Source organism: Myotis davidii, unplaced genomic scaffold, assembly GCF_000327345.1.
Source record: "Myotis davidii unplaced genomic scaffold, ASM32734v1 scaffold577, whole genome shotgun sequence".
NCBI classification, from domain to species: domain Eukaryota; kingdom Metazoa; phylum Chordata; class Mammalia; order Chiroptera; family Vespertilionidae; genus Myotis; species Myotis davidii.
The window spans coordinates 657,570-665,436 of NW_006289082.1; positions in this window are offsets into that span (position 1 = coordinate 657,570).

Below are 7,867 nucleotides of genomic sequence, written 5' to 3' on the forward strand. Positions count from 1 at the left end.
AGAAAAGAATAAACTGGTGATTATAATAGAGTCAGGGGCATAGAAAGGGAGTGGACTGACTATTCTTGTGGGGGAAAGGGGTATGGAGGATGCAGGAAGAGACTGGACAAAAATCGTGCACCTATGGATGAGGACAGTGGGGGGTGGTGAGGGAGGAGGGGTTGTGGGAAATGGGTGGAGGGGAGCTATGGGGGGAAAAAGAGGAACAACTGTAATAATCTGAACAATAAAGATTTAATTAAAAAAATAAAATAAAATGTCTGCAGGAATACTCTACTTCTTAGCACATGAAGCTGTAGGTATGCCCTTTCAGCAAGATCAGAAACTTATTTGGGACTTTTAAAATATAACTTATTTGGGGGTTTTAAAAGTAGAACCTCAGACACTTGAGCAACCTAACAGAACATTAACCAGTGGCTCCAGGCGTGCCTAACAATCACAGTGGCCAGCCTGAACGATATGGCAGGTGCCAGCAGGCAAGAAGCTCAGCCACAGGCTCATTCCCCATCCAGCCAAAGCAGTGTCTTCCCTTTTCAGACCTTGTGTGAACACATATTTATCAAGTACTTTAACCATTTGTACAAGCTACATTATCCTGATCCCAGAGAATTCTTTATAAACAAAGTGACTGCATTTACTAGTGATAAATAAAATGCACATGAAAGAGAACTAACATTTGTCAAATACGTATTATGTGCCAGGTGTTACAGGATTTATTTCAGTTAATACTCCCAACAGTCCTTCAAGGTACATATTATTATTATCCCTATTTAACTGGGGATTGGAAACTGCAGCTTAGCAAATTTTAATAATTTATCCAAGGTCATGAGGCAGGAAATGGCAGTGCCAAGGCTTGAACTTTCTTAGCTCTTGCTCTTAATTCAACACTGTCCAATAGAAATATAAAACGAGCCACAAATATGAGCCACATATATAATTTTAAGTTTTCTTGTAGCCACATATTAAAAGTAAGAAGACAAAACAGATTAAATCAATTTTAACATTTCATTTATCCCAATATAGCCAAAATATAATTTTAGCTTGTAAATCAATATAAAAATTATTAATGAGATAGCTTACATACTTTTTTCATACTAAATCTCCAAAATCCAGTGTGCTCTTTCAACACTTCTCAATTTAGATTAGCCACATGTCAGTAGCCCACATGGCCACTGGCTACCATGTTGCAGGACACAATATTCAACCTCTGGGTCACCCTCCAGCCCAACCAACCCTACTAAACCTGAAACAAAACTGGAAAGATAACTGTTACAGGTTAAAAGTCAAACTGCTAGAAAACCATACATTTTCTCATCAAAAAAACAAATGAAAGGAAATGATTTATCAGTTACATTCCTCTCCACAACAATCATAAATGCACCAAGTATGCTGGGCTATTTACCTCAGAGGGACAGGAAACAAATGATCTAAAACTCGTAAATCCACACATTCAGAAAGTGCAGACTGCCAGAGACTGTAGTAAACCCATGGGTCCTATCAGGATCCTTGTAGGCTGTCCTGTTTTAATTGATTTTAACGGGATCCCCCACAAATAAACAGTTCTACATGAATTTTATCCACCCCCCCACCACCACCACCACCACCACCATCCACTCTAACAAAATTCCCTCAGAAGGCTTAGTTTGGGTTAAGGAATTTCCTTTATTTATTTTCCATTTCCTTCTTGTTGTAACTGTATTTTTATCTGTCCTGCTTTCCCCTTTCTTCTCTCTTTTCTAGTTGGTTTCCCAGATTCATAAACCTGTACTAGTTTGTTTTGTGTTGTGTTTTAACATTAACTGCATTAGTTTGCTGCTGCTTTTCATGCCTGCCATGCAGATCATGTGCCCTCCTGCCTGGAGGAAAAAGAGAAAACCTTTCCAGCACCATCACTAGGGTGGCTAAAAGGGGTCTGGATCCAGGGCAAGGGGAGAAAACCAACTCTTTCCTCTTTCTCAGCTCCATTTCCACCATCATTTTCCCACTCCTCAGCCTTACCACCAGCCTGTATTTTCCTTTGTTCGACAAGAGTTAAACTAATTAAAATAAACTTGATTGAAGACAACAGCATAGAAAAAAGGAAGCCACGAGGCCAAGCAGAGCGTACAGGTGCAGGAAGCCAGGGCAGCCCTCCTTTGTCTTAAGAAGGTAAAAAGGGAGTGGTCTCTAGGCAGGTCAGCTGGCACTTTTAAACACTTACTAGCTGGGTCATCTCCTTCACCTTAATTTCTTCTAGCATCTGTTACTCAGCAGATCCCCATCATGGACAGTGCTGCACCCCAGGAATAACTATGTCAGTTTTCTCTGTTGTGGCCAAAATGGTCCTGCATGCTCAGGTGTTGAATTCTTATCATGGCCGACCAGACACTCTCATACTTTGGATGGGTACTACAGCAGTGTGACCATATGATTACAGTGCAGCATTTCTGATGATGCAGCACTGGAAATATGGCAAAATGTCAGCAAAGGGATTGTAGACTGAAGGTTAGTTCATTCCCAGCTGTCTCGTGGCAGGAATATCCTGCTTCTCAGAAAGGAGAGCATTGTATTTTCATCCAGTTAGAGTCCATCTCTCTAAAAATTAGTTGTCACTGCCTCATATTCCTTTATAGTTTTTGCTTTAGTGATTTTCTTTGGCAACTGTTGCCTCTGTGATGTCTTTCCTTACAGGGATGCCCTCCTGCTGTAAAGGAAAAGGGAGAAGAAAAATGCTGCTGGCTAATAACTTACCTTCCTCAGCAATAGCTCTGGCCAAGTTCTCTTTATGCCCGTCATGCCCATAAGCCCTTAAACCCCTCAAGAATTATAAATCAAGATTACTGTCAAAGTTGTTTATACTGCATTGCCATTTAAATCCTTCTTTATACAAATTAAATGGAATTACAGCACTATTTTAACATTTCCAACGTTAATTTAACATTTCCCCTGAAGGGCTGATATTTGGTACCTCAGGTGAAAACCCAACGCTGTAATTCAGTTGTTGCAAGAGTGTGCCATGGTTTTCCCATTTTGGTGATGTAAGGATATTTCACTTCATCATATGGGTCAGCTGAAAATCTCAGAAATTGTTTAGCCATGAACATTAAAACTTACAGTAACAAGATGAATAATTGTTTACAATTATGATTTCAGAAGCAGTAAAGATGGTGACTATCAAAGTTAAAAGGTAATAATGTAATTTGATAACCTCTATAACCAGATACACTAGCCTTTTATATACTTTAATTTATTTTTAATTTTAATAGGCTGTTTTCAATTTTATATTCCTCAAGTGAGGAACCCATTAACTCAAGTCAGGTAAAATTTGCTACATGTTAGCAAGTTTTTGTATAGCTCTACTTGTGTTATTGTGTGTGTGTGTGTGTTTCCAAATTCAAACTCCAATAGTTCTAGAATGCTATTATATCCTCAATGTGCTCAGTTTTTAGCAGGATTGAGCATAGGTGACCCCTCCTTTCTTTCTGAAGCACTTTTCTCTCTTGGCCACCCTGACTATACAATCTCCTAGATTTCTTTCAACTCCATTAGCAGCACTTTCTTGGCCTTCTTTGCTGGCTCCACCTCATTTTTCTACTGTGGAACTGCTGGTGCTAGTCAGGGCTCAGTCCTAGATTTATCTCTTTCTCGTATTTTCCTTAAGTAAATATGTCCCCTTCTGAAAGCATAGAGGCTATTTCCTACCTGAAATCCAATACTATGTCTCTGACTTAGATTCTCTATCTCAATCTCTGCACTGGATGTGTTACAGAGATTAAACTTAATGTGAAAGATATATAAGGAACTAAAATTTGAGTGTTCAGAGAATAGAATCTCAAAGAGCAACATAGTTCTGTTTAACTTCTGCTGCAATTTCTCTCTAGTAGTTTTTTGTTGTTATTGATGATATAATTGAAATACAATAAACTACACACATATAAAGTGTATAATTGTATGAGATTTAACAAATACATATATACTTATGAAATAATAATCGCCACAAAAATAAATATGTTTTGCCATGTCCTTTTTAAATCCCTCCCTCTACCCCTATTTCTGGGCAACCATTTATCTACTTCCTGTTACTATAGAATAGTTTGTATTTTCAAGAATTCATATAAATTGGCTTATATAGTATCTATTCTTTTGTGCCTGGGATCTTTCACTCACCATAATAATTTTGAGATTCATCCATGTTGTTATCTGTATACATAGTTCATTCCTTTTTATTGATGAATAGTATTCCATTGTATGGTTATACCATAGTTTGTTTATTCGTTCTCTTATTATGTTTATTTAGATTATTTATAGTTTGGAACTATTATATATAAAGCTGCTGCAATCATTTGTATACAACTATTTGTATAAACTTATGCTCTTTTTTTCTCTTGGGTAAATACCTATGAGTGGAATGACTAGAACATACAGTAGGTGGACTTTAAATCTTCAAGAAAATGCTGGTTCCTGTTCAAGATAGCAACATAAGAGGCTCTTGAATTCACCTACTCCCATAGACACAGTGAATCCATAGTTATATGTGGAACAATTAGACATGAAAGAAATCCAGAAACTAGCTGAACAATAACTACACATCATGAAAATGAGAAAAAATCCAGATCAGAATGAGTAGGACAAGCTGAGACACAATCTCACCATAAACCTCAATCCTGGCCCATCAACACATAACTGGGAAGAAATTCAAAACTTCCACCTTCTTTCTGAGGAGTGAAGGGTTTAGACCTCACATCTGAACCACAACTTTTAAGACTTCCACCTGAGAGATGGGCCTCTAAAACACTTAGCTTTCAAAACTAAATGCACAAAGCTATAGCAAACTCAGAGACAATTTTTAAAGGATTCCCCCTACAGACTAGCTCTAGCTATCCCCCAAGGGCCCAGTGCAGAGGCAGCACACCTAAACTTGCCCAGTCTTTTTGTGAAAGAGACCTAATTGCTTGTCTTAAAAGCTGCAGCCTGAGAGACAGGCTTCTAATTTAAAACACATTGATAAAATAAATTGATGAGAACGTAAATAAATGGAAAGGTATTCTGCACTCATTGACTGAAAGAATTAATATTGTTAAGATGTCCATTTTATCAAAAGCACTCTATAGATTCCGTGAAATCCCTACCAAAAGTCCAATGGTGCCCTAACTGGTTTGGCTCAGTGGACAGAGCATCGGCCTGTGGACTGAAGGGCCCCAGGTTCGATTCCGGTCAAGGGCATGTATCTTGGTTGTGGGCACATCCCCAGCAGAGGATGTCAGGAGGCAGCTAATCAATGTTTCTCTCTCATCGATGTTTCTAACTCTCTATCCCTCTTCCTTCCTCTCTGTAAAAAAATCAATAAAATATATATATTTTTAAAAAGTCCAATGGCATTATTCATACAAATAGAACAAGCAATCCCAAAATTTGTATGGAACCACAAAAGACCCTAAATAGCTAAAGCAATCTTTAGGAAGAAAAACAAAGCTGGAAGTATCACACTCTCTAATTTCCAACTATATTACAGTCATAGTATTCAAACGGTATGGGACTGGCATAAAACAGACATATGGACCAATGGACCAGAATCAACAACCCAGAAATAAACCTATGCATATATGGTCACCTAATTTTTGTTAATCCTCACCTGAGGACATTTTTCTATTTGGCTAAGAGCTTCTATCTTTCCATACATTTCAAGCGTGTTTTCCTTACCTCATGGTACGTAGTTATAGTAACTGTTTTAAAATCTGTGTCTATTGATTCCAACATCTGGGTCATATTGAGTTTGATTATCACATGTTGATTATCTCTTCTGTTGGGGTAAAAATGTGAACACATTTTCTTGTTTTTTTAAGATGTTGTGTAACTTTTGAAATAAATGGAGACATTGTGAATTTTATATTTTGTGGACACTGAGTCCTATTATAATCCTTGGAGAATGATTATGTTCTTGTTTTAGTGGAAATCAATTGTTTAGGCTCAGATTGCAAGTTCTCTCTTGCCGACTGTGGGCACTGGTTCAAACTTCTGTTGAGTTGTCAAAGCCTGTGCTGAGCTGTTTAAGTCTGTCGCTCCCATTGGTACTGCAAGAATGAGCCTAAGACTTGTGCATATTCATATATAGAATTAGGGCTTCCTTTTCCAATTCCCTCCACTCTGGTGTCCTCCCTGCACTCTCCAACCCCCCAGTGCTCTTTTTCCTGGTTCCTCTAGCCAGAATGACTGTAAAAAAAAAAGAGGAATAAATTGAAATCTCACCACCATCTGGCCATTAGTCCAAGTCGTGCCCCTCTTCAACACTCTGCCTGCTTTGTTTTAGTTTTTCAGTAATCAAATAGTGTTTTGTTTTATTTGTATATTGTCCAGTATTTGTAGTTTGAATCAGTGCAAGAAATGGGTTCTATTGGGTTTATTTTCCCATGCCAGAAACAAAACCTCCAGTAGCTTTATAAGTTTAGAATTGGGGATATTTTATTGCAATTTCAGTCATTTAAATTGAAAAATTCCAGCATGGGTGTAGGCACATGTATGTACCTGCATGTATGTGTGTATGTGTGTGCATGTGTGTGTAAACACTTGATCTCTGTCACTTACAGATTAGTATAAATTCTTATCTCAGACTGTTCATGCAAACTTAAATAACATAATGCAAATTAAGTGCCTGGTACGGTGTCTGGTAAGTTGCAGACAGGGGTAAGTATTAGTTCTCTTTCCCACTACAGAGTATAAGTTACACTGAACTGCAATGACTAGTTTTTAAAATAAAAATAATAACTATGATGGAAAGTTCAGATGTTCAGACATGTTCTTGACATCTAATTATTACAGACACTGTTTCTATTTTTGTTCTTAATCATATGCTACTCCTTCATTTTCTCTTGCTTACTCTTTCTTTCTGTTGTCAACAATCAACTGTGTCACTGGGATGACACTGAAGTCAGGCACACCTATAGCATTAACCAAAGAAGAATCTATTTCCAGGGTTCTGGCCCATCCTGAAGCCTTAGGCAACTCTCTGCCTGCTTTGCATCATTGTCACATACAATGGAATTGCCTGAAAGGAAACCACAAGAAAAACAATAACCTCCTAAATCTAAACTCACTTCAAAGTGAAGAAGTTCTGCATATGTAGCCAAGAATACCAATGTGCAATATATGAGTGGTGCACCATATCCCATGACAATGAATAAAAAATTAGTTCAACAGTGTCTCCAAAAAAAGGGATTTGGGGAAGTGGAAAAGAGATGGGATGAGGGAAAATAATAAGAAATTGGATAAGATAAAGGGAAAAACTGAAGTTTCCCTGTTCCTTAACAGTGTAGGTAGAATTTTAGTCAAAATATAATCATTCAAATCCTTCTTAGTCTTGCAGATGTCACAATATGACCCAATCCCACAGAAGTCAGAGCCATTTGCCATAAATAGAGGTGTCCCCTCACCCCAGGTCATGCATAGAACTGCATTCCTGAGGCCCCTGTTTCTGGTACTTTGTGAGCAAATAAATAAAGAACATTTTTAAATGGAGAGTTAAAATGCCATCTGCACAGAAGTTAAAGCTGTCTGATTACCCCTCTAAACATAACCATATTCACCAGGTTTTCTGGTGGCCTCGGCTAGGCAAGTAGGGACTCCAGAACATACTCTTCTCAGCTTATTTCAGCCATTAATTCAATAAAAGCAAACCTATAGTATTAACAAGGGGAAAATCCATTTCCTTATTTCTGATGCATCCTAAAGCGATGCTTGCTTTGTATCATGGTTACACATAATGGAACTGCCTGAAAGGAAACCACAAAACATTAACCTTCCAAATCCAAATCCACTTCAAAGTGAAGATGCTTTCCACATGCAGCCAAGAATATCAAAGTACAATGACTGAGTGACCACAATATTCTAAACA